The sequence below is a fragment of the Dreissena polymorpha genome, chromosome 4, assembly GCF_020536995.1.
Source record: "Dreissena polymorpha isolate Duluth1 chromosome 4, UMN_Dpol_1.0, whole genome shotgun sequence".
NCBI classification, from domain to species: domain Eukaryota; kingdom Metazoa; phylum Mollusca; class Bivalvia; order Myida; family Dreissenidae; genus Dreissena; species Dreissena polymorpha.
In genome coordinates this window covers 5426462-5432576 of record NC_068358.1, presented here as the reverse complement: position 1 = coordinate 5432576, position 6115 = coordinate 5426462, and positions in this window count along the sequence as shown.

The window sequence follows — 6115 nt, the reverse complement described above, 5'->3', positions numbered from 1 at the left end:
GTGATATTCAGAACTCAATTTTGTAATAACAATAACTATTGGATTTTTGCATTGTGATTTAAATTGTGTAAACTTGGTTAAATAAGCAGCGATTCACTTGAAATATGTGTACTTAAATGTATCAGTTAAACTTGTTAAAACGTATTGATCAATTGAGTTTCGAAACAAGTGGTTTTATATCATGGTGTGCCATCTGTGACTTTACTGAACTTTCGCATTCATTTGTGCAATAATTGCCATATATATATATATATATATATATATATATATATATATATATTTGTTCTAGAATATTAGTATTGGAATATATCATTACTTGGATGTTTGCTCATTTAAAAATTGATAAAAATATAACTCCCATTCGGCAATGATACAGTGTGCAGTGAACCTTTTTGTTTCATCTCTTATTATTAATAAATGTATAAAATATGCAATTTTAAATATAAATCGACAATTTACCGACCACTTAATATTTTGTCATGTTAGATAAAGATTACTTTGCCCATGTCAATTTTATTTGTACAATTATCAAATTGTAAAAAAACAACACTTTAGCGTCTGTAATTTCGTATAAAATCGAACTGTAAATGACCCATGGATTGCATAACATAAACGTTTTAATAATTGTATGTTTAAACAATAAATCCATATGATATTGGGCAGTAAATTGTTTCTTTGTAGGACTGTAACAACATTACCCTACACATGCAGATTTAAAACATTTAGTTATCGAAACTATCAAAACTGGCTTCATGTTGTGCTTTACTTGGAAATTACTTGAATTTGCACATGAATCCGTTTTTCATAGCCTCGAACGATGACAGATACGGTATAAACTCCTACATCATGAAAGTTTGGCGTATCGAACGTAAACTCAGACTAGATTTCAAACTCATTTGCATCTGATAAAGTATTTGACTAGAAGACTCGTACTTCGTAAAGGATATTTGTTTGACCACACTCGTCGACAAGATTAAATACATTAATAAACAGTTCAATTTAACCGCGTAACCGCTACAGAATAAAATAAGTAGTCTTACCAACGCCACAACATTATCTGAACACAGGATTTGTAAGCAAACCTTATCAAGGAACCCAATATACACACATTCAGTTGATATTAATCATGTTTTCTTAATTCCACACCTCTTTACAGATTGATGTATCTTATTCTCCGCCCGGTGATAACGGTCATGGTGGTATCGGTGTTATGTAACTCTGAGGCTGGGACGACACGTTCTATTACCAAAGAGAAAACAATGATAAGATGATATAGTATATCACGTTGTTACCTAGGATTTAATGGTTAATTGTGTGTTTTTTGTATGTAACATATGGAGGGTTCCATCAATGTTTGATAAGACACACACATGGGTTTCTCAGTCGTAGAAACTACATTCTTTTCTCTGCAACGTTATCCCTAAGTAAGTAAGATGAGAGAGGCTATTAAACATCCAAATGGTTGATAGACAGTGTGAATCGTTTCTATCCCAATATGCCGATTAAAATCACAGATCAGGTTTTATAAAGTTTAAAGATTGGCCTGGCTTAAACAAAAGTCCGTCTCCCAAAATGACCTGGTCCAAATGTTCCGTGGCCATGACATGCGCGAATTGACATTGAGGGTAAAAATCTGAAATTAAAATGGCCGCCTTATTATCTGATCTGGGCACTCGACTGCATTCGGCTGAGTTTTGGTTACTTCGTTTCCCTATAAGATTGTCGATTTTCATTGACAATAAGCAGTTAATTTAAGATCACAGGTATACTTACGTTTGTATTAATCGCCGTGTGTATAAAAGAGGAAAATTATACTGAAGCATGAAATATAAGCAAATAGCCGACCGTTACAATCAATAACCGTTTGATTGCGTAACATTCTGTAGCACGTATGTATGTTCCCTTAATAGTGAAACTTTCATATTGAGAATAAACTATTTTATAAAACGTATTTATACATTATAAATGTATATTTACGAAAACAATCATTGCATGTTTATTTTCAATGTGTTTTGTGTGCGTGTTCCAATTGTAAGTGTTCATTGAATGGTGTTGATTCTCCAGATAGTAAACATAACCATAATTTTCCTATGAAATGATGGACATTCATTCAGTCGGTCGTGAAAGGTTGGTTATTTTTCTACAAATGTACGTCTATACGATCATCTTCAAACATTAACGCACCACATACAACCACGCATACGGAACAATAATAGTTGCCTCATTACTTTTTTTGCGTTCACATTACGCGATGATCCAGCCAAACATCTTGTGACAACATGTTTTTAGATGTTTACTATATTAAAATTTAATAATACGATGAGCGTTCTTCAAATTGTCATGAAGTCTTTTTTTCGCAGTCTCGGCTATTGTATTATCAATTTTATTTTAATACTAGTCAAGTTAAATGAAACATAAATATAAAGATTGACAAAAACTTTAAAAAGTTTGATATAATAAGGATTTTAATACATAAAAAAATATCTTATTTTATTTCATCTGACCACTGGTTAAAAAAGGTGCAATATAAATAAACTTGGAATTAATGTATACAAATCTTAAATTGCTGGTGCTATTAAATGTATTTCAATAAACAAAATGAAGCTGAAAATCATTTCATAATGTCGACACATGATTCTGTATAATATTTAAATCCACTGGACCGATAGTTCCACGATTGATTGCGTAATTATATATATATGGATGAGATAGATTGACAACAATTTTATATCCTACAATTGTCAACTAAGTAGACAAATATTACCCGTGCGAACAGCACTTTTCCTGAATAGTTATGTAAATACCAGACCTTTTATAAAGTAGAAGTGTCAATTTAATTTAAACTAATCCTTTCATTTTGAAAATAAAGCAATTATAACAATTGACAAAGATTCTTAATTTTAAATAACATTCTTTAATACAAGCGCACACAGAAAATGCTGTTTTTTTTCAATCCTCGAAAACGTAATAAGGGTATGTTTACATTGTAAAGACATAAATACCAAAGCGCATAATTCTCTAATTGTTGTTGCTAATAAAAATTGAACTGCTTTAAAATCTATAATTACGGTTAAACTTATGTCTACAAAGGAGTTTCCTTTACATTTACCAAAATCACGTTTTACAAAGCTTCAGTGAGGAAACTTTGTATGATTTATTTGGTAATTATATATAAGGGAGAGCGTTTAACAACAGTTTCTTATTTTGAATTGTCAACTATGATATCAAAAAAATATAACCCGTGGGAAAAGCACTTGTCCTGAAAAGTGTAGTGTATGTAAAACTATACCTTTAGAAATGGCATTCTCAATTATTAAACTTATGCTGTCATAATCATTTAAGCAATTTAACCTATTGATGGAGTTTCTTTTCTTTTAAATATCATTCCTTAAAACGGGATGAGTTTTGATATACTCGAAATATGATCAGTGTAATAATGTCGCATGTGTTCAACATTGTGAACAATTTGAATCCAAATCGAATATTACCAACTACTTAATAATTCACAAATCATGAGGTGATCAAAATTGATCTGTATCATTTGATGTCTGCGTCACGTCTGAAGTATCTCATTACATACACCGATTTATTTTTCGTTATACAAATAATATGGCAAGGGCATTGTCTTTATGCATAAGAGTAGCGATCTTAGAAAACTGGGCATAATGAAGTCCGCACTGGCTAATCAGGAACGACACTTTCCGCCTAAACTTGATTTTCGGTAAGGAGGGACTTCCTTGAAACTAAACATACCAAAAAAGCGGAAAGTGTCGTCCCTGATAAGCCTGTTCGGACTGAACAGGCTAATCTGGAACGACACTTTACGCACATGCATTATGCCCAGTTTTCTCAGAACACGACTAATATCTATTTAAGTACAAAAGTTCTCTCTGTTGTGCCACGCATGATCGTGCACCTCTGACAAGACGGCTTCCCAACGATTTCTCCCTGACAAAGACGGATGGCACTTCCCGAATAACCATGCAATTAAGTGTTGAATATCGGCAGACAGGAATCAAGAAGCACAACATGGACCAAATTATCGCGATCAGTCATTGTTTCAGGAATCTAGAGAGGGAGATTAAATAGCTTCGATTGATATACGGCCAACATGAATCCGAAAACAATGATGTATGTCGACGAGTTCCCTAATTGTTTGTTAAATACGATCTATATTTTGTGTGATTGAGTGTATTAATTTTTCCCCATAATTAACCGGTTTTCTACTATTATAAATTCCATGCCACGCAATAGGTGTTCTTTGTAAATAATGATTTATTTCGGATTAGCATAACCAATATGTGCAATATATTAATAACGATTCCGAGAACAGAGGCAAATTATAAGTTTTCAAATGTTCAGTCGAAGTGAAGAATGCATTTTAGAGAAGTTTGTACCGATGAACTTCTAACGCTGTAAACAGTTAGCACTACTTTGATTGATCTAAATGCGTGCGGTAGCAAACATCAGCTGTTACTGCCGGTGTGTTAGCGATAGTGCAACAGACTGTAATATACATGGTACAAACAACAAAAACAATCAGTGCTTTAGAAAGCTGTTGTGGAAGGAATACACGAGCAGAAAGAAAACAGTTGATGAAAGTTATAATACCATACTTATACGTTTACACCAGTATAAGCACTATATTATAATTACAATAACAGTTAAGAATGTGTTGAATTGCACGTTAAACATAAGTAACTGTTAATTTAATATGAATTTAAAATAATGTTTGTATAATTCAACATGTTTAATCAAATAAAGACATGAAAACTGTACATACGCTTTTAATAACATTTCATAACACATCACAAGTCAAAACGCAACTGTATCTCAAGTGACTATATTTGAAATCCCTCTCAGACTAACGTTCGTGAACAGGAAGGGCGTTAAGCAAAATTGCAATCGAACTAACTGGGCAGGCTGACATGAAGATTATAAGAAACATAATTGCGATCCATCCACATGGCAACACATTTCTGGTAAAACATTTGCTGCAATAAATGGCATACGAATGATGAAAAATGCTAAATAGCAGAAATTAAGCATAATTATATTTCATCATGTTTTACTATGTTTATAAATGTGTATATTTCTGTTTCAAAAACAATATAATAAACAAACACAAAGTGTTGCCATGGTCATTATTGCTAGTGCGATTCAAACAGAAATAAAGTCGTGTATTTATTTTCGTCTTTACGTGGTCCGCTGTCTTGCAAGTTTTAGCGATAATTCTCATAGCTCTTTGTGATGTCGTTCGTTGTCTTGAAATGTTCAGCGATAAGTCTCATAGCTCTATGTGATGCCGTCCGTTGTCTTGAAATGTTCAGCGATAAGTTTCATGGCTCTATTTGATGCCTTCCGTTGTCTTGAAATGTTCAGTGATAAGTCTCATAGCTCTATGTGATGCCGTCCGTTTTCTTGAAATGTTCAGCGATATGTCTCATAGCTCTATGTGATGCCGTCCGTTGTCTTGAAATTATCAGTGATACGTCTCATAGCTCTATAAAATGCCGCCAGTTGTCTTGAAATGTTCAGCGATAAGTCTTATATGAAATGCCGTCCGTTGTCTTGAAATGTTCAGCGATAAGTCCCATAACTCTATGAGATGCCGTCTGTTGTCTTGAAATGTTCAGCGATAAGTCTCACAGCTCTATTTGATTCCGTCCGTTGTCTTGAAATGTTCAGCGATAAGTCTTATAGCTCTATTTGATGCCGTCCGTTGTCTTGAAATGTTCAGCGATAAGTCTCATAGCTCTATGTGATGCCATCTGTTGTCTTGAAATGTTCAGCGATAAGTCTAATAGGTCTATATGATGCCGTCCGTTGTCTTGAATTGTTCAGCGATAGCTCTCATAGCTCTATGTGATGCTGTTTGTTGACTTGAATTCTTCAGCGATAAGTCTTATAGCTCTATGTGGTGCCGTCCGTTGTCTTGAAATGTTCAGCGATAAGTCTCGTAGCTCTATGCGAAGCTGTCCGTTGTCTTGAATTGATCAGCGATAAGTCTCATAGCTTTATGTGATGCCGTCTGTTGTCTTGAATTGTTCAGCGATAAGTTCCATAGCTCTATGTGATGCCGTCCGTGGTCTTGAAATGTTCAGCAATAAGTCTC